The 18,368-nt window shown below is 48.8% G+C and overlaps 1 long non-coding RNA gene across 4 annotated transcripts in view; it reads right to left on the bottom strand.

The window, feature by feature from the left end:
- The window catches only part of LOC109549324 (uncharacterized), a 401,131-nt gene that overhangs the window by 360,162 nt on the left and 22,601 nt on the right, over positions 1-18,368 (bottom strand). The window contains exon 2 of one of the 4 annotated variants that reach the window (XR_012325564.1): positions 4,175-4,264. The exons of the other annotated variants lie outside the window; for them this stretch is intronic. This is a non-coding gene — a long non-coding RNA (uncharacterized lncRNA). The remainder of the gene's footprint in view (positions 1-4,174; positions 4,265-18,368) is intronic. 4 annotated transcript variants of the gene reach the window in all.

Here is an 18,368-nt window from a genome sequence, read left to right as displayed (position 1 = left end):
TCAACTATCTAAGTGACTCTACCCTGTATTTCACTCCACTGGACTCACAAACCCACCCACCATTTTCAACTGTGGTCCAGACGTGAATAGCAGTCCAGCCTTCTTCGGTCACTTCCCCCTAGGGAATCCACCATCCTTCCCTTTGGCTGGTCCAGTTAGAAATCCTAAGGCATTTGAACATGGGTAGCAGAAGCAATACAACTATTAAAAGTTTTATCTGTGATTCACAATTAAACACACATTCAGAGAACCATGATTTAAGTTCTGGGTGTGCGCCTAAGAGGTGATGAATATTAAATTCCAAAGTGGTTGCCGGGGCCAGGAAATAGGCAGCCACAGGCCGGGTTCCGGGAACCGAAGACCAAGCTCCGGGAAGACGGAGGGGAGGCAACGACCGGGGCTCTCACTGGCCTCTTCCTTCACCTCCTGCTTCCATCTGAGCCCTGAGGTGCAGCCCCATCCAGACCCACCTTAAGCAGGTCCTATTTCAAGGGAACTAAGGGGCAGGACCAGAGCAGGAGCCGCTCCTCCTACGGGTACAGGTCTGGGGCTTCAGGACTCGAGAAGCCCCTGGAGGAAGAGCCTGCAGAAGGGCGTTGTCAGGGCCAACACACAGGAGCAGAGGTGAAGGTCGGTGAGCCCCCCCCGCTGGGGTCCCGGTGAGTACCGGGTCCTTCCCCTGGAGGAGAACAGAGCCGGAGGCGAGGAGGGGAGAGCGCCTGCCGCTTGCTTCTGCTCATACGGGAAAAACATTTTTCTCCAAGATATGAGGGAGGAAAATTACTTTTCTGCCCCTCATCCCAAACTTTCCTGGAGACACTGTCCCTGGTGCCAGGGTGGCCTTCCAGCACGAAGGGCACCCCCTTCCTGGGGGGTTCACTTGGGGTGCGTCCCTCCCTGCAGGGGGTCCTGGCCAGCCACCTCCACAGAATAAGGCCCTCACAAAGCGTGTCCTCCAGGGAACATGGCGGGGCCTCCACGGCAGGACCCAGACCACCCAGGAAGCCGGACCCAGGCTCTCTGCCCAGGGTGTCACCCCGAAACGGGGTCCCTGCTTTTGCTGGAAGTCGTTTTGGAAAGAGCAGACAGGAAAACTGACGGCAGATCAGGGCCCAGGCGGGCAGCCCGCAGAGCTGGGGCGGCCAAAGGACTTCTCAGCCTTCCTTTTGGCTGCAGGAAAGATTCCTTCCCCTCACTTGTCACCCCAAGACAGGCTCAGGCTGAGCAGCTACAGAAACGGAGGGTCCAGCAGAGCCATTTGTGGGGGGCGGGCAGGACGAAGGGCAGGAGGCGGTTCCCAGGACCCCCGAGCCTCCGCCGGGAGAGAGGGACCTCCCGAGGCCTCAGCAGAGGAAGCTGACGTGGTGGTTTAACACCAGTGGCAGCTAGGCCTCAGCTCCCACCCACCCGTCACTTCCTTGGTGTCTTTGTCAATCATCCCTTTTCTCATTTCTTTAAATTCTTCCCTTAGAAACGAGGGACCCCGCCCAGGTGGAGGACAGTGACTACATGCGACCACAAGCACGTAGACCCCAGACTGGTTGGAATCAGACGGCTGGTGGTTAAGATTCCCAAAACATCAACCTGTTACCTCACCACCAACCAATCAGAAGAAAGTCCATGAGCTGCAAATGTTGCAGTCCTCACCCCAAATGCTGCCTTTAAAAGCCCTTCCCTGAAAATCATCGGGGAGTTTGGGTCTTTTAAGGATGAGCTGCCGTGTTCTCCTTATTTGGTGCCCTGCAATAAATGCTGTACTTTCCTTCACCACAACCCGGTGTCAGCAGATTGGCTTTGCTGTGCAGCAGGGGTGTGGACCCAAGTTCAGTTCGGTAACATAACCCTTAACTGAAAAGCGTCCCTGTGCTTATCTTCAGGACTGAGTGAAGGGAGGGTGCTGGTGACCCGACGTCCTGGACCAGCTCTGAAGTCACAGCACAGGGTTGAGCCTGGCCCTGCCAGTTACCATATGTGCAGCCTGTGCTAATTTGCCTCACTCTCTGGCCTCAGTCTCCTCATCTGGAAAATGGGGTCAATGATCATACCTATTGTGATGTTGTGATTTATAATAAGGAATATATATACGTATATATACTTGATCTTCATCCTCTTCCTGGCACAGAGCTCCTAAAAACCTCGGAATTTCCTACAGCAAAGGTGCCTTTTGTTATGTTAACGAGGTGACTTTTGGAAAGCCCTAAGTCACCTAAGGGTAATTAGAGGGTTGGAACTTTCAGCCCCACCCCTGACCTCTGGGGAGGGGAAGAGCTGGCTGGAGACTCAGTTCAATCACCAAAGGCCAATGATTTAATCAATCAACCTGTGTGATGAAGCCTCTGTGAAAGCCCAAAGGGACAGGGTTCGGAGAGCTAACGGGTTGGTGAACACAGGAAGGTTGGGGAGCATGGCACTCGGATCGGGCAGGGGAGCTCCACGCCCCTCACCAGGCCTTGCCCCGTGCCCCTTCTCCGCCTGGCTCTTCCTGAGCTGCATGCTTCTGTAATAAGCTGCTGATTTAGCAGGTCAACTCTCTGTGAGCCCCTCTAGCAGAATAACCCACCCCGAGGCGGGAGTGATGGGAACCTCCAGTGTGTAGCCGCTGGTACAGCAGCACAGGTGACAACCTGGACAGGTGATTAGAGTCTCAGCGGGGGGTGGGGGCAGTCCTGTAGGACTGAGCCCTTAACCCGTGGGGTCTGACGCCATCTCCTGACAGGCAGACGCTGTCAGAACTGAGCTGTATCGCAGAACACCCAGCTGGCGTTGAAGAACTGCTTGGTGGTGGTCGGAAAAAACACACGTGGGAATTGGTGTCAGAACCATACTTCCTCCCCTAAAACTTAGGGAACAAACGAGCTGAAGCATGTATGTTCTGCTACAATAGGATCAGTAGTAAGGGGAGTCGTATTCGCATCACCAACGTGGGGTTAATTTGGGCAAAGTCGGGTTTAAGGAAGAAATGAAGCAGGTCGAGTCGTTGGATCTAATGACAAAGAGAAAAAGGAGGCCTGAGCAGTGGCCCTACAGTCAGAAAACTCAGGACCAGCCTGAGGAAACGACATTATTCTATTTACGGAACAAAGAAGAAAAGTCAAGAAGCTTGTGCAAACCGGGAAGAACGTTAAAGTACTTCCTGACCTAGGCGGCTCCTCGGATCTGCTGGAAGCCCTGTGCGCTACAGCTCCCCGGGGGACATGCGCTCATTTGCAGTCTCAATGACAGGAGGATTTTCTCTGCTTCGCCCCCGGTTCAGCCACCCCTGCAGACCATAGCTGTGGCCTAGACAACACGGGTTCCTGCTGTGACTTCACAGGATGACCACAGCCCTGCTGGCCTGAGATGCGGAGTCGGCCCTTGGAAGCCGCTGTGAACAGCGGGTGGGTGGATCCCAAAGTCTCCTCTTCAGGAGGGGAAGGCGGCCAGGCCGATCCTGCCCTGAAGCCCCAGCCCCACCCAGGGAGCCCTCGCGCACCAGCTCTTAGGCCCACGCTTCCTTTCTTCTTTCAATGTGCATGGGTTCCCCATACGAGCCCGTAAAAGGGTGAGGGAAAGAGAAAGGCAAGCCCGCATCAAATGCTCTATCCCTGCTACGAGGAAGTGGACCCTGCATACACGTCAGCAAAGCGACGGGAACATGCACAAGCTCTGCCCTGCAGGTAGTGGAAGTTGGACCAGGACTCCTGGACCCTGGGGGCTGGGCGAGCTGATTGAACCACCGTGGCCTGCGGAAATCCAGGAAGAAAACCCTTCCTGTCCGAGAGGTCCTTGCAGGCAAGACCTATGCAACCGGCTCTACAGGCTCTTTGGGTCTCAAATTGCCTTTATTCCCCTTTGTTCTCAGAGATGATCTGCTTCTTGTGTTATGAGATTCATGTAAGGTTCTTACCTCCAAGTGGCCACCAACCACATAAAACAGTTTTTTCTCCGACTGGTGCTCTGCTTGGCTCAAAAACCACTGGTTATTCCTTCAATTCCCTGAAGAGGTTCTGTCAGTCTTTGGCGCAGACAAATACTGCCTCTACTTGGATTATAAAACACCTACCCCTAGATGACGCCGCTGCTTTATTTTCTCCAATTTCAAAAATTCAGAAGCAAAGACCATCTGTGTCTATGGTTTATATTATTCATAGCATTCACCCTTCTCAGAAGCTAAAATAAAGATGCAAGGACATACCCAGAGGTAAGAGACCATTCCAGGTGGGGTTAGTCAAATATCTTTCTGATGAGGGGGGCGTCCAGCGCAGAATCGAGGATGAGGAAGAGTCTGTAGGAAAGAGAAAGAGATGGGCACGGGGAAGGTCAGAGCAGGAGGTGGCCAGGGAAACTGGACAATGGACGATGCCGCCAAGACGAGGTTCACGAGCAGGGAACCGTATCCAAGGGAATGGAAGTCGGAACGGCCTTCGCCCTGGGCCCAGGGTGGTGGTGAGGCCTTGACCCAGACGGAGGGCAGGTGGTGGAAACATTCTGCATCTTGATCTGGGGCCTGTCACAGGGCGTATGCACGAGTGAAAACCCATCAACACGTAAACTGAAGCTCTGCACATTTTACTGTTAATTATGCCTTGATTTTTAGAAGTCTATCTGTTGGGGATACTATAAAACCCTTAGAGGAAAATATAGGCGGAACACTCTGACATAAATCACAGCAAGATCTTTTTCGATCCACTGCCTAGGGTAATGAAAATAAAAACAAAAATAAACAAATGGGACCTAATCAAACTTAAAAGCTTTTGCACAGCAAAGGAAACCATAAACAAAACGAAAAGACAACCCACAGAATGGGAGAAAATATTTGCAAATGAAGCAACTGAGCAGTGATTACTCTCCAAACTATACAAACAGCTCATGCAGCTCAATATCAAAAAAACCCCGAACAACCCAATCAAAAAATGGGCGGAAGACCTAAATAGACGTTTCACCAAGGAAGACATACAGATGGCCAAAAAGCACATGAAAAGGTGCTCAACGTCACTAATTATTAGAGAAATACAAATTGAAACTATAATGAGGTGTCACCTTACACTGGTCAGAATGGCCATCATCAAAAAATTTACAAATAATAAATGCTGGAGAGGGCGTGGAGAAAAGGGAACCCTCCTGCACTGTTGGTAGGAATGTAAATTGGTACAGCCACTATGGAGAGCAGTATGGAGGTTCCTTAAAAACTAAAAACGGCGTTACCTTATGATCCTGCGATCCCACTCCTGGGCATACATCCGGAGAAAACCATAATTTGAAATGATGCATGCACCCTGATGTTCATTGCAGCACTATTTACAATAGCCAGGACATGGAAGCAACCAAAATGTCCATCAACAGAGTAATGAATAAAGAAGATGTGGCACATATATGCCATGGAATATTACTCAGCCATAAAAGAGAACAAAATAATGCCATTTTCAGAGACGTGGATGGACCTAGAGATTGTCATACCGAGTGAAGTAAGTCAGACAGAGAAAGACAAATACTGTAAAATATTGGTTATACGTGGAATCTAGAAAAACGATACAGATGAACTTATTTGCAAAGCAGAAATAGAGTCACAGACGTAGAGAACAAACGTACAGATACCAAGGGGCAAAGGAGGGGAATGGGATGAATTGGGAGATTGGGATTGACACATATACACTCTTGATACTATGTATAAAATAGATAGCTAATGAGAACCTACTGTAGAGCACAGGGAACTCTACTCAATGATCTGTGGTGACCTAAATGGGAAGGAAATCCAAAAAAGAGGGGATATATGTATACATAGAGCTCAGTCACTCTACTGCACAGCAGAAACTAACACAACATTGTAAAGCAACTATACTCCAATAAAAATTAATTTTTAAAAAGTCTATCTGGTGATGGTTCTCAGATACGACAGTCTATCCTCACACTCATAGACAAGACCAGAGCCTTGAGAATTCATTCAGCCTCCAAAGCTGGGGTGGAATTCCCATGTCCCAGCTGGTGACATGACACTTGTCTCCTCTCAGCCTGGGAGGGTTTTTCTCCAAATCCCGAGGACACAGGATCGCTGGCTCCAGGTGAGGACAGAGGAGAGGGCAATGCCTGGACACCTGTTCCAGACATTCCTTCAGCGACATCACTCGACTCCCCACCTTGGAGGGCGTCTGCGGGTCCAGGAAATGACTCCAGGATGGACTCGGGCAGCCCCTCGCCGAGCGGCTCTTCCTCCCTCTGGGCAGCGTCAAGGTGGGGCCCCGCCGGAGCCCCGCCGTAAGGAAGGTCTGATCCGGCACAGGCTTAAGGATTTCGCTCCAGCGTCACTCAGGAGGTACAGAGCCATGCCAATCACCTCTCCTTGTTTGCCTGGACACACAAGCCTGTAGGTGAGCGGAGTCCGTGCCCAAGGCACTGAGGGTAAAATCCCATGTGGATCCTGCCTTCGCTCACTTGTCACTTTGCACTGCTGGTGCCCAAACCAAGACGGAGGAAATGGAGATGGATGTGGTGGGAACGACAGGGGAGTCAGAAGGGCCCCTGCTTCCCCAGGTAGATGGGGTCACTCTACAGAAGGGCACATGCAGGATCTGGGGTAAGATCTGGGCCTCCCAAGCCAGGCCCGATGACCTGGTCATTGCTTCCTACCCCAAAGCAGGTATGTGGTAGACGAGAGAGCAGGAGTCGCCACGTGTCAGCTCTGAGTGGGCAATGCAGAGGCCAGCGGGGGCCCTGTCTGTAAATCAGACAGGCGGGCAAAGGATCTGACACTTGTCTACAAAACTGTAAGGTTTTTTTCAAGAGCTAGGTCGCTGTTTTATTAAAAATATGTAACTATTTAAAGTAGATTTTTCAGGTCAAAAAATTCATGCTAATCATTTTTTTCTCTCATTCAACAAAACTCTATCAGGAGGCTCTAAACCCCAGGGACGAGCCCCGTGCAGAGCAGCAAAGTGCTCCTGGCCTCTGTCCTGCTGGCGCTTAGGGTCTAGGCTGGAGCAGGACGTCAGGCCACTGGACAGATTACAACATGTAATCTGGATTACAACATGTGATTACAACATGTGATTAGGGCCCTGGAGGAAACTCGGGTGGGGGGGGGCCGGGGGGTGACGAGAGGCCACCGGTCGGGCCTAATTTAGACGGAGGGAAGGACGTGAAGGATCTCGGAGCCACTGTGATCATTTCCTTCGCTCCGGCCACCGTAACCAGGCAGCACAACCCAGGGGCGTGGCAGGAGTGTACCCTCAAGGTTTTGGAGGCTGCAGGTGGGAAATCAAGGCTCGTCGGGTCTGGTTTCTCCCGGGGGCTGCGGAAGGCTCTGCGCAGGCCCCATCCTGGGCTTGAGGACAGACAGCCATCTTCACGTTCACACGCGTCGTTCTCCCTGTGCACCCGTCTGTCTCCAAATTTCCCCTTTTCGTGAGGACCCCGGTCACACTGGATCAGGGTCCACCCTAATGACCTCGTTTGAATGTCATTGCTTCTGTGGCCAAGTAAGGTCACTCAAGGCCCAGGCCCAGGCCCCCACCTGCCCCTGACCTAAGGCAGCCTGTCGTCACCCTAAGTCCTCATCCTCGATCCCAAACCACGTCGCAGGCCGGGTCCCCAGGAGGCAGGCTGAGTTGGGTGTGAGTGTGTGGCCTGTTTAAGGGTCAGTGCTCTGTGGGGAAGCGGAGGGAGGCAGGACGGGGGCTTCCACTCGGTGCTGGCAAGCCCTCCTCCAGCCCGTGGGCTGGGCGCTCCAGAGTTGGGGTGGTCCCTCCAAGCTGACGCCACCCCAGGGTGGGTGAGAGGCCTGGGTGTCAGGTGCAAGCTGCCACAGGAAAGGGGCACGGCCTGGGTCCCAGAGAGGGATGAACGGCTCAGGGCTGTCGGCCAGCAGCGCCCTCAGCAGCTGGGAAAGCAAACTCTTCGGTTTAGAAGGGAGTCCGGGCCACACACCCGCCGCAGACTTACGAACCTCCATGGACGGCTGTGGGGCATCACTCCAGCCACTGACCGTTCACGTCAACACCCATGTCTGGGAAGGTGCCGGCCAGCAGGCAGAGTCCATGGAAGGGCAGAGCCCAGATTGCCCTGCAGTTAGGCGGTGCGGTTGACTTTGGAACCTGGGTCGGTGGGAATCGGCCGTCCTGGGCTGGAGGGGAGTTACTGGTGAGTGTGAGTCACGGTGTGAGGCCCCTGGGGTGCAGGGCAAGGCTGGAGGTTGAGGCCAGGGGCTCTGGCAGAAACCCGTGCATGGCCCAGACCGACCACCAAGGGAGGCTGGGTTTCTGGAGTCGCTCACGGCGTCCACGGCAGCAAAGCCAAGTCCGAGGCGGAGTCTGCAGGCAGAGGGCACCCACGAGGTCCTCGAGAGGCCGGCCCCCCTCAGAGTCCAGGAAAGGAAGCAGAGCCGGCCCATAGCGAGAAGGCCGCCCCTGCTGCTCCCGGAGCACCCTGCATCGGGCAGAACCAGACGACACAGACCTGGGACCGTAAACTGACGCATAGGCAACGGAAGGGCCAAGGATGAAGCGAGTTCTGATTCCAGGACAGAAGGAAAAATGGGAACCAATCAGGAGCTCAGCAGGCACAGTGCCAGAGCCCAGGGCCCAGGGAGCGCGGCCCAGGTGCGGGGAAAGGAGCCGGGACCACGGGAAACCAGCTGCGGCAGCTTCCTCCTCATCTTCCTGAGCAAGACGGTCTCACCGGACCGGCCCCTGCCCTGCAGGAACACCGGCACCTACGCAGTTAACAATTATGACCCTCGACATTCATTTAGTGCCCACTGCAGGCTGGCACTTGTGCTCTCAAAACCACACGAGCATAACTCCCGCTCGGTGGGTTTACATAATTTATCCAGAACCACCCAATTCGTAGGACCCAGAGAGAAGACTGGGGTCCATCGGATTCAATGGCCCCACACACGTGCAAACCAGGCTCCTCCCCGAGAAAAAGACCAGGCCAGCCAAGTGTCCGGAAGCCAAACAGGGAGAGAATTCCTGGGAGGTCAAGGGTGTGCAGGCTGAGAGGGGCCCCAGGGAGAATGGGTATCACCCCCAAATGTAGCAAAGGTTATTTTTCCACTTAAAACCAATTCAACTTCCATGTAGAAGTCACTGTTAACGTCACCCTATCTTTCTTGACCTCTTAAAGAGGAATTCATTCAATGTCGATTTTTTCCTTTTTTTTGTGGATTACCAATTCCAATTCTTACTTTTCCTTCCTTTTCACATCACTGGCATTGGATCAATGTCACGGTTCTAAATAAAAGTAACCAGAGGGGAGAAACAAGATTATTTATAGGCAACCAGAGTGTAATAGTAAAAGTGAGTGTTTGGCAATCGTTGTGATTTTCCTCCAAAGGAAATATTTTTTAAATTAACCCCTTATTGTTACATACACTAATTATTTGTATTATCATTTTCTAGAAATACCAATGCATATTGAAATTCTTAAAAGTACATCATTGGAGTATAAAAATTAATTGCTTCCCTTAATGAAACTTTCTGGTGAGGAAAAGATAATCTTAATAGCTGATTTCAATTCAACGTAGTGAGTAGCATAAGTGAGGTACTGATAGACAAATGAATTCTTTTTCTAGCATAAGATGCTTCTAAATTGTAAGCTGCAGAAAATCAGCAACCTGTTCCTCAGTTCTGCTCTCCACTCTTTCTCAGGAACGACCTGGACGCAGGAGGTTGTAGATCTGATACAGAACGGTGGAGACCTTGAGCAGAGCGGATTGGTCCCCATCCACCTGCGACAGCCTTTCCTGGAATGGATACGGATACCGGACTGCTCTGGTAAGTCTCCAGTTTACGAAATCGTAATCTTCACGTAAAGATGGGCAATTTGGGAGGGGAGAGTCTGAAAGTCTACCACACCCCCAAAAAAAAAAACTCCCTTTGGTCCCCAACTCTAAATGCTGGATACAAGTTACCTTTACTTGTGCAAATCTAGGTAGACAGACCCCTTCACTTAAAAACTTATTTAGCTCTAATACTAAACAATAGAGGGGCACCACCTCGCTATTAAATAAAGTGTCACCGAGTTACAAACACCAGGGAAAGGGATCTCTCCCCAGCCGTCCCCCAGCAGGGGGACTTCATGTGTCAATGTCACAGGGGCCCGGCACCAAGGACCCCAGATACAAGGTCAGCATTCCTGAGGCACTTTCCGTGGGGAAATAGACAATGCGCGGTGGAGCCCTGGCTCGCCGCGGGCCAGGGTTACTCCAAACACTTTCCTGCATGAGCGCTGTTTGTCCTCACAGTACGCTGAGGAGCTGCTACTTGACACCCACGTTACACACACAGAAACCCAGGCCCAGGAGGCTATGATCTGCTCAAGGGCCACAGCTGATAGGACTGAGCCAGGATCTGCGCTCGGGAATTCTGTTTCTGAAGCCCATGCTCTTAACCACTAACCCGTAGTGTGTGTGTGCATGTGTGTGTGTGTGTGTGTGGTGTGTGCGTGTGGTGTGTATTGTGTTGTGTGTGCATGTGTTGTGTATTGTGTGTGTGCATGTGTGTTGTGTGTGTGATGTGTATTGTGTGTTGTGTGTACATGTGTGTGTATGTTGTGTGCGTGTGTGTGCATGTGTGTTGTGTGTGCATGTGTGTGTATCGTGTAGTGTGCATGTGTGTGTTGGCGTGTGCGCATGTGTGTTATGTGTGCATGCGTTGGGTGTTGGGTGAGTGTGCTGTGTCTGTGTGTCCTGCAGGAACCATCCCAGGCACACGCGTGCACCTGAGGTACAGGGTGGAGTTACACAGACTGAGGGGCCCAGCACCGTCATCTCTAACAACAATGTTCCCACAGGAATCCATTCTAACCCAACGTGAAAACTGCGGACTTGGGAACTCACATTTGGAAAATGAATTAACAAGCTAATTGTCCTGTCTTGTCTTTTTCTTTCTTTCTTTCCTGTTTTTTTTTTGACCCAGCCTAACATGTGCCACGTTTTCTAAACTGCTCAATGTCACCCCAGAGTGCTTGGGGCAAAGTGGCCAAAATGAGCATTAAAGATAACTGGGGACAGGTTTTGAGAGTGTTCAAGGCTACACTAAGTGATTCAGGTTTGACCTTAGAGGCCTCCAGTGGACACGTCTGTGGAGTCCTCAGGCCTCTTCAACAATTTCCCTGTCATTTTCTTTGAGCAGTGATTTGAAGACATAACGCAGGTCCGCCCTGGGTCTTCTGAACCTACGGTGTGGTTGAGGTGTCCTCACCCATTTGCACGCAGTGGTTTGGTGCTGGTTGGCTCTGCTGTAGGTACTGAAGGTTGATGGGATGAGAAAAGGAGCGGGCGGGCGGGGGTGGGTCAGTGGTGAGTGAGACCCTGAGGGAAAGTCCTGCCTCAGAGATTCTAATGTGCAGCGAACCACGGGTGCAGAGCGCCAGTGGAGACCAAGGAGGAATGGTTTTCATCATCCAAGGGAGGAAGAAGGGCTAAATGTGACCTAAAACCCAGGAGCCATACGTGAAGAAAACTGACAGAATCAATTCATAAAAAATAAAACTTTTAAAAAAATTAACAAATATGCTGGAACAATTTTTCAGGAATCGACCAGGCAAATGCAATGCCTTCCCCAAGGACTCTGAAAAGTCACCTTCCTGCGCAACTGCTGCTGCCATCCTTCTGGGAGAAAACCTGCAAGGTGAGGTGGGAGCAGAAAACACTCAGGGCCGGTCTCCCCGTAAGAACGTATCATCCCCACACCTGTCCGCCCAAAGCACCGGGTCAGGTGGATGAGAGCGGGTGGGGTGCACTCCCACACCAGGGGCTTGGGGGCATGGCACGGGGCTCCGTCCTGAGCGCCCCCAGCCCCTCGGCGACGCCACAGGGGGACGTTCAGACATCACTGTAGCTCAGAGACATCACACAGGCTGCCCAATGAGAACCACCTGGCAGGGGGCCGAGATGGGCTGCAAACCCAGGTCTTCCTGACCCAACAGCCCGTGATGGTCCCACCAACCCACACCACCTGCCTCAGGCCTCCCGCACCCGCAGAATTCTCTCTAAGCGTCTACATGGCTGGCCTGCTCGTGGCCATAGGTGGTGAGTATCTGAGGGAGCAGAGGTGGCGCTGAAGGAGGTGTACCTGCTCCCGTCTGTCCCTTGATAATAGACAAATTTTCTGACCCATAAGTGGCTTTCTACCCTTCAGGCTCAGTGAGTCACTACCTACAGTGTTTTCTGAAGTGAGTTCTTCGCAGCCTTATTCAGGGAGATCCCATGTCTCGTGCTCAGAGAAGGGTGGGAATCCACACTCTGTACCTGCCCTTTTGAAGCACGTGAGCGTAAATAAGTTTCTGAGAAGGAACTTGTTTAATTCTGCTTGACTCAGAGCTTCAAACATGTACTTGACCCAAACTCTTTCTCAAGTGAAGCCTCTAATCTCCAGGAAGCTCACATTCTTCCCAGCACATTCTGGAGGACAGTACGAAGGTCATTGGCCTTGAGGGTTGGAAGGGTGGTCCCTGAGTTAAATCACTTCTCCAAGAATGACCGCGGGGGCACAGTGGGTCTCACAGCCCGGCCAGAGCCAGGACCTTCAGCCACCTGCCCAGAGCCCACCTGATGCTACCATACTGCCAGCCCCTTAAAGGAGACAAACTTCGTGAATTTGTCATTATTTTAGATAAATGAAACAAAAAAAAATCCTAGTACATTTTGTTTGATAAGATAAGCAAAAACTTAAGGCTCAAAGGAAAAATTTTCTCTCTAATTTGCCCAATAATGAACCTGATTTCTTTTTTTTTCTATTGGAAAAAAGGTATTGTCTATTTGTCCAGAGACACATATATTTATAGGCACAGTAGTACTATACATGCTAGAGGGTTTTTTTAGGTTTGGGAATTTTTTTCCCCCAGCTTCATTTAGGGATGATTGACAAGTAAAACGTCAATATAAGGTACACAACGTGATGTTTTTGGGGTTTTTTGTTTGTTTGTTTTTTTCGGTACGTGGGCCTCTCACTACCGTGGCCTCTCCCGTTGCGGAGCATAGGCTCCGGACACGCAGGCTCAGCGGCCATGGCTCACGGGCCCAGCCGCTCCGCGGCACGTGGTATCTTCCCGGACCGGGGCACGAACCCGCATCCCCTGCATCGGCAGGCGGACTCTCAACCACTGCGCCACCAGGGAAGCCCCAACGTGATGTTTTGACTGAGAAATGAGCACCACAGTCAAGCTAATAATACAACACATCCATCACATAGTTACTCTTTTTGGTGGGGGAGTGAAAACACAATTGAATTCTACTCTCTTAGCAAATTTCAAGTATCGATATATAATAAATTCTCAGTTATAATCATCATGTTGTACATCAGGTCTCCAGAATTTATTCCTCTCATAAATGAAAGTCTGTACCTTTGATCAGCATCTCCCCTTTCACCCCACCCCCTGGTAACCACCGTTCTACTGTTATTATGAGTTCGATTTTTTTTAGATTCCACATGTAAGTGAGATTGTGCAGCATTTGTCTTTCTATATCTGGCTTATTTCCCTGAGCATAATGTCTTCCAGTTTCATCCATGTTGTCACAAATGTCAAGGTTTCCTTCTTTGTTAAGGTTGAATAATATTCCACTGTACAGGCAAATGTGTCTTCGAGATAGTAATTTTGTTTCCTTTGGATATAACCTAGAAGTGAGATTGCTGGATCACGTGGTAGCTCTATTTTTAATTTTTTGAGGACCCTCCATACTGTTCTCCACAGTGGCTGCACCAATTTACTTTCCCACCAACAGCACACAGGGTTCCCTTTTCCTTACATCCTCACGAACAATTCCTCTTTTAACTTTTTGATCATAGCCATCCTAACAGGTGTGAGGTGATAGCTCATCGTGGTTTCGATTTGCGTTTCACTGATGATTAGTGATGTTGAGCATCTTTTCATACACCTGTTGGCCATCTGTCTCCTTAGAAAATGTCTCTTCAGGTCCTTTGCCCATTTTTTAATCTGGTTACTTGTTTTTTGCTATTGAGTTGTATGATTTGTATGAGTTCCTTATAAATATTTGGTTTCAAATATTTTCCCCCATTCTATAGACTTCTCATTTTCTCAATTGTTTCCATTGTTTTGCAGAAGCTTTTTAGTTTGATGTAGTCCTAGTTGTTTTTTTGACCTTTGTTGTCTGTGTTTTTGGTGTCATATCAAAATAATCGTTGCCAAGACCAATGCCAAGGAGCTTTTCCCCTATGTTTTCTTGTAAGAGTTTTACAGTTTCAAGTCTTATGTTTAAGCATTTCAGGGTTGATTTTTGCGTATGGTATAAGATGATTTTATTCTTTTGCATGTGGATATCCAGTTTTCCTGGCACCATTTATTGAAGAGGCTACCCATTCCCCATTGTGTATTCCTGGCCTCCTTGTTGAAAATTAGTTGATCATATATGTTTGGTTTACTTCTGGGCTCTTTAGTGTATTCCATTGGTCTGTGTGTCTGTTTTTATGCCAGAACCATACTGTTTTGATTACTATAGCTTTGTAACATTTATTCTGTGAAAAATGCCATTGGAATTTTGATAGGGGTTGCACTGAATCTATGGATCGCTTTGGGTAGTATGGACATTTTAGCAATATTCACCCTTCCAATCTGTGAACACAGGATATCTTTCCATTTATTTGTTTCTTCTTCAATTTCTTTAACGATTATCTTATAGTTTTCAGTGTACAGATCTTTTACCTGCTTGGTTAAATTTATTTCTAAGTATTTTATTTTTTTTGATGCTATTATAAATAAAATATTTTCTTAGTTTATTTTTCAGATAGTTCATTGTTAGCATATAGAAATGCAACTGATTTTTATATGTTTATTTTGTATCCTGTAACTTTACTGAATTTGTTTAGCAGCTCTTTTATGGAGTCTTTATGAGTTTTTCACATATATGATCATGTCATCTGCAAACAGAGATAATTTTACTTTTTCCTCTTCATTTTAGATGCCTTTTATTTCTTTTCCTTGCCTAACTGCTCTGTCTAGAACTATGTTGAACAGAGGTGGCAAGTGTGAGCAACCCTGTCTTGTTCCTGATCTTAGAGGTTAATTGTTTTCTTGTTCTTTTGTAGTTCCTTTGTGCCTTTCTTCCTCTCTTGCTGTCTTCCTTTATGATTTGGTGGTTTTTTGTAGTGTTATGCTTTGATTCCTTTCTCTTTATCTTTTGTACATAAGGATAGCTTTGCCAGGTAATGTGTTCTTGGTTGACAGTTTCTTTTTTTTTTTTCTTTTAGCGCTTTGAATATCTATCTCATCTCACTCTCTCCTGGCCTGTAAGGTTTGTGTGGAGAAATCTATTGATAGCCTTATGAGGGTTCCCTGCTATGTGATAAGCCTCTTTTGTCTCGTTGCTTTCAAATGTCTCTGTCTTTGATTTTTGACAGCATGATTCCAGTGTGTCTCAGTGAGGAACCTCTTTTGGTTGAAACTTCATGTCCTTGGATGCCCATATCTGTCCCCAGATTTGAGAAGTTTTAGCCATTATACCTTTAAATAAGTTTTCTGCCCCTTTCTCTCCTGGTATTTCTAAGATTTGCATATTTGTTCTCTTGAAGGTGTCTCATAAATCCCATAGGCTTTCTTTAGTCTCTAACAGTTAGAGGAACAAAAAGAAAAAGAATGAAAAAGAATAAAGAAAGCCTATGGGAGCAGTTACAGAGCCAGAGTTCGCAGTGCAGACACATGCCAAGTGGTCATGGGGCCTGGGCGTGGAGAGGGGGCGTGTACGGAGCGGCTGGGGACCGGGGTCCAGGGCATGCAAGGGGTGGGGTGAGTGGAGGTCACGGTCCCAGGGCAGCACGACCGCGGCTCCTTCTTGGAGAGGAGAGCACACGGCAGCGTCTTCCTCTCTAGAGGGTCTGTGGTGGCTGTTGGTTACCTCAGTGGGGAAGCTGCTGGGATGCCCTGAGGGGCAGGCCACTGGGGTCCACGCTGACAAATCCTATGAAGGCTGCAGAGCCCACGCAGGGCGACTGAGGTCCTCAGGGACAAAGGCTGCTGGGGTGCCCTGCAGAGCAGGCCCTGGGGGCATGGTGGCTCCGCTGTGTGTCTGACACTGGTAGCCCCCTTCTCTGAGCCCAGCCACCTCCAGACAGCTCTGCTGTGTCAGTCCCCCCAGCAATTCTCTCTGTGTGGTTATCCTCCTGTTTGGGCTCCACTGTGTTGCTTTAGGTCCTTAATTAGACTCTTGAAGCCCTTCCCAGGACTATTTTTGTTCGTGGATGGCTGGGATTTTTTTTGGTGGGGGATGAAGGCTCATATCTCCTACTCCACCATTTTACTGATGTCAATTGTCATCTAATTTTCTTGTAAGCTAAGTGATAAATTACATAACCATATAATTTATTACCCCTAGAGAATTAAGCAGATTTACACTTCACACATGAAAATAATACTACACAGAGCTCAAAGAGCCTACGTGAAGCAGACAGCATGGAGAAATCAGAACAGAAACAGCTCTCTGTGGGGTCTCTGGCCATTTTTAGTTGTTGAAGCTGAAAAAACGTGAATACTCTATTGCATAAGCATAAAATAAAGCTAACGAACCTTACCATTCCTTCATATTCTATTGCTTTAATTCAATTACACATTAACACAATGATAATTCAGGCTGGAAAGGAGGAATCTCAGCCGTGTTCAACTATGAACGTGGCCTGAACTAGAGATACAGACGGCGGACAGAGGATGCTCTGAGGATGCAGCCCTCCAGAGACCTCTAAGGAGAGGAGGAGAAAACCGGGTCCAGTTACCTTAAGTAGAAAGTGAAATGAACTGAGGGTTCAGGAAGTCCTGGATGATCAGAGGGCTGCAGGGCGTGACACCAAGAATTAGATAAACCACGTCTAGATCTCCTCCCACCAAAGTGTCTCAGAAAAAGGCTATTCACAAATGCCTCACCTGTGAAGTGCAGTGATCAGCCCTGTAGCCTCACATCTCACTCAATATCAGGAGGACACCCAGCCAGTGTCTGCGTCAGGCATTTAAGTACCGAGGGGAAAGGGATTATCTACACGCGTTAAAGTTTGCGAAAACGTCCCTGAATGTGCTATCCATCACTCTTTCTAGAAGTCACTGGAGAGTGGAGAAATCAGTTCACTGAAGCTCAGACCAAGAAGTTTAAAGAAAATTATGAGAAAAACATGGCTGATACTTCTCTGTCCTTCTGCATGGATCTTTAAAGAGCAGCCTCTGTGAAGCAGAAGAGAAACCTGTTTCCAAAAACCACGAATGGCTCGTGTGACGTGATGTCAGGGTTTTTAAACCACGACCTGGACATTTCAGCCTGATCTGCCTTTTGGATGAACCCAGTGTGACTTCAGTTACGCAGCATTAAGGTGCTTCATTTTCCTTCTCTCTCTGCAGAATTTCAGTCTTTAGGTGAATTGCAATATATCAACATGTAATATATAATATCACACACATTTTCATTTCTGTTCCTTCTATATATCCTCTTTCTACCTTCTGTTATAATTTTCTTTGAATTAAAACATTTATTTCAATCATATTCGTCAAAAATTCCCACTCCATTCATTTGATAACAGACTTGTACTGAGTGCCTTATTCATGCCGGGGAGTGGAGGGCATCGAAAGATGATAAAAATAGGGTTACTTCCCCCAAGAAAAGTGCAGCCTGGTAGGGGCCACAGCGACCACAGCGACCGTCAAGGAAACTGATACACACTGAAACAAACTGAAAGGTGCTACCATCAAGGAAACTGTGATACACACTGAAATAAACTGAAAGGTGCATCACGGTTGTGGAGCAGAGAAACAAGCATGTGGGAGGAACCCCAGAGACACTGGGGAGAGTGGGTGTCTGGTGACCGCCCGCCTTCTGGCCATGAAGCACTCCCGCCATGGCCAACACAGTCAGCATCCCTGCCTCCCCAGTACCAAAGTCCAAGGCTGTCCTATTCGTACAGGCAGACCTTGTTTCACTGTGCTCCACAGACATTGCAGTTCTTACAAACTGAAGGCTCGTGACAACCCTGGGTCAAGCAAGTCTATCGGCACCATTTTTACTCACAGCATTTGCTCACTTTGTGTCTCTGTGTCACACTTTGGTAATTCTTGCAATATTTCAAACTCTTCCATTATTATTACATTTTTAGGGTGATTTGTGATCAGTGACCTTTGATGTTACTACCACGACTCACTGAAGGCTCAGATGATGGTTAGCATTTTTTAGCAATAAAGCATTTTTAATTAAGATGTACATTGCTTTTTAGACATACTGTTATTGCACACTTAATAGACTACAGTATGGTGTAAACATAACTTTTATGTGCACTGGGAAACCAAAACACTCGTGTGACTCACTTTATCACAATATTCACTCTATTATGTGGTCTGGACCCAAACCCACGGTATCTCTGAGGTTTGCCTGTAATTTACTTGTAAAACCTCAGGGACACGTATTTCAG

This window comes from Tursiops truncatus, chromosome 14 (genome assembly GCF_011762595.2).
Source record: "Tursiops truncatus isolate mTurTru1 chromosome 14, mTurTru1.mat.Y, whole genome shotgun sequence".
NCBI lineage: Eukaryota > Metazoa > Chordata > Mammalia > Artiodactyla > Delphinidae > Tursiops > Tursiops truncatus.
The sequence above is the reverse complement of the archived record's forward strand: the minus strand, read 5'-3'. Positions and strand labels throughout refer to the sequence as shown.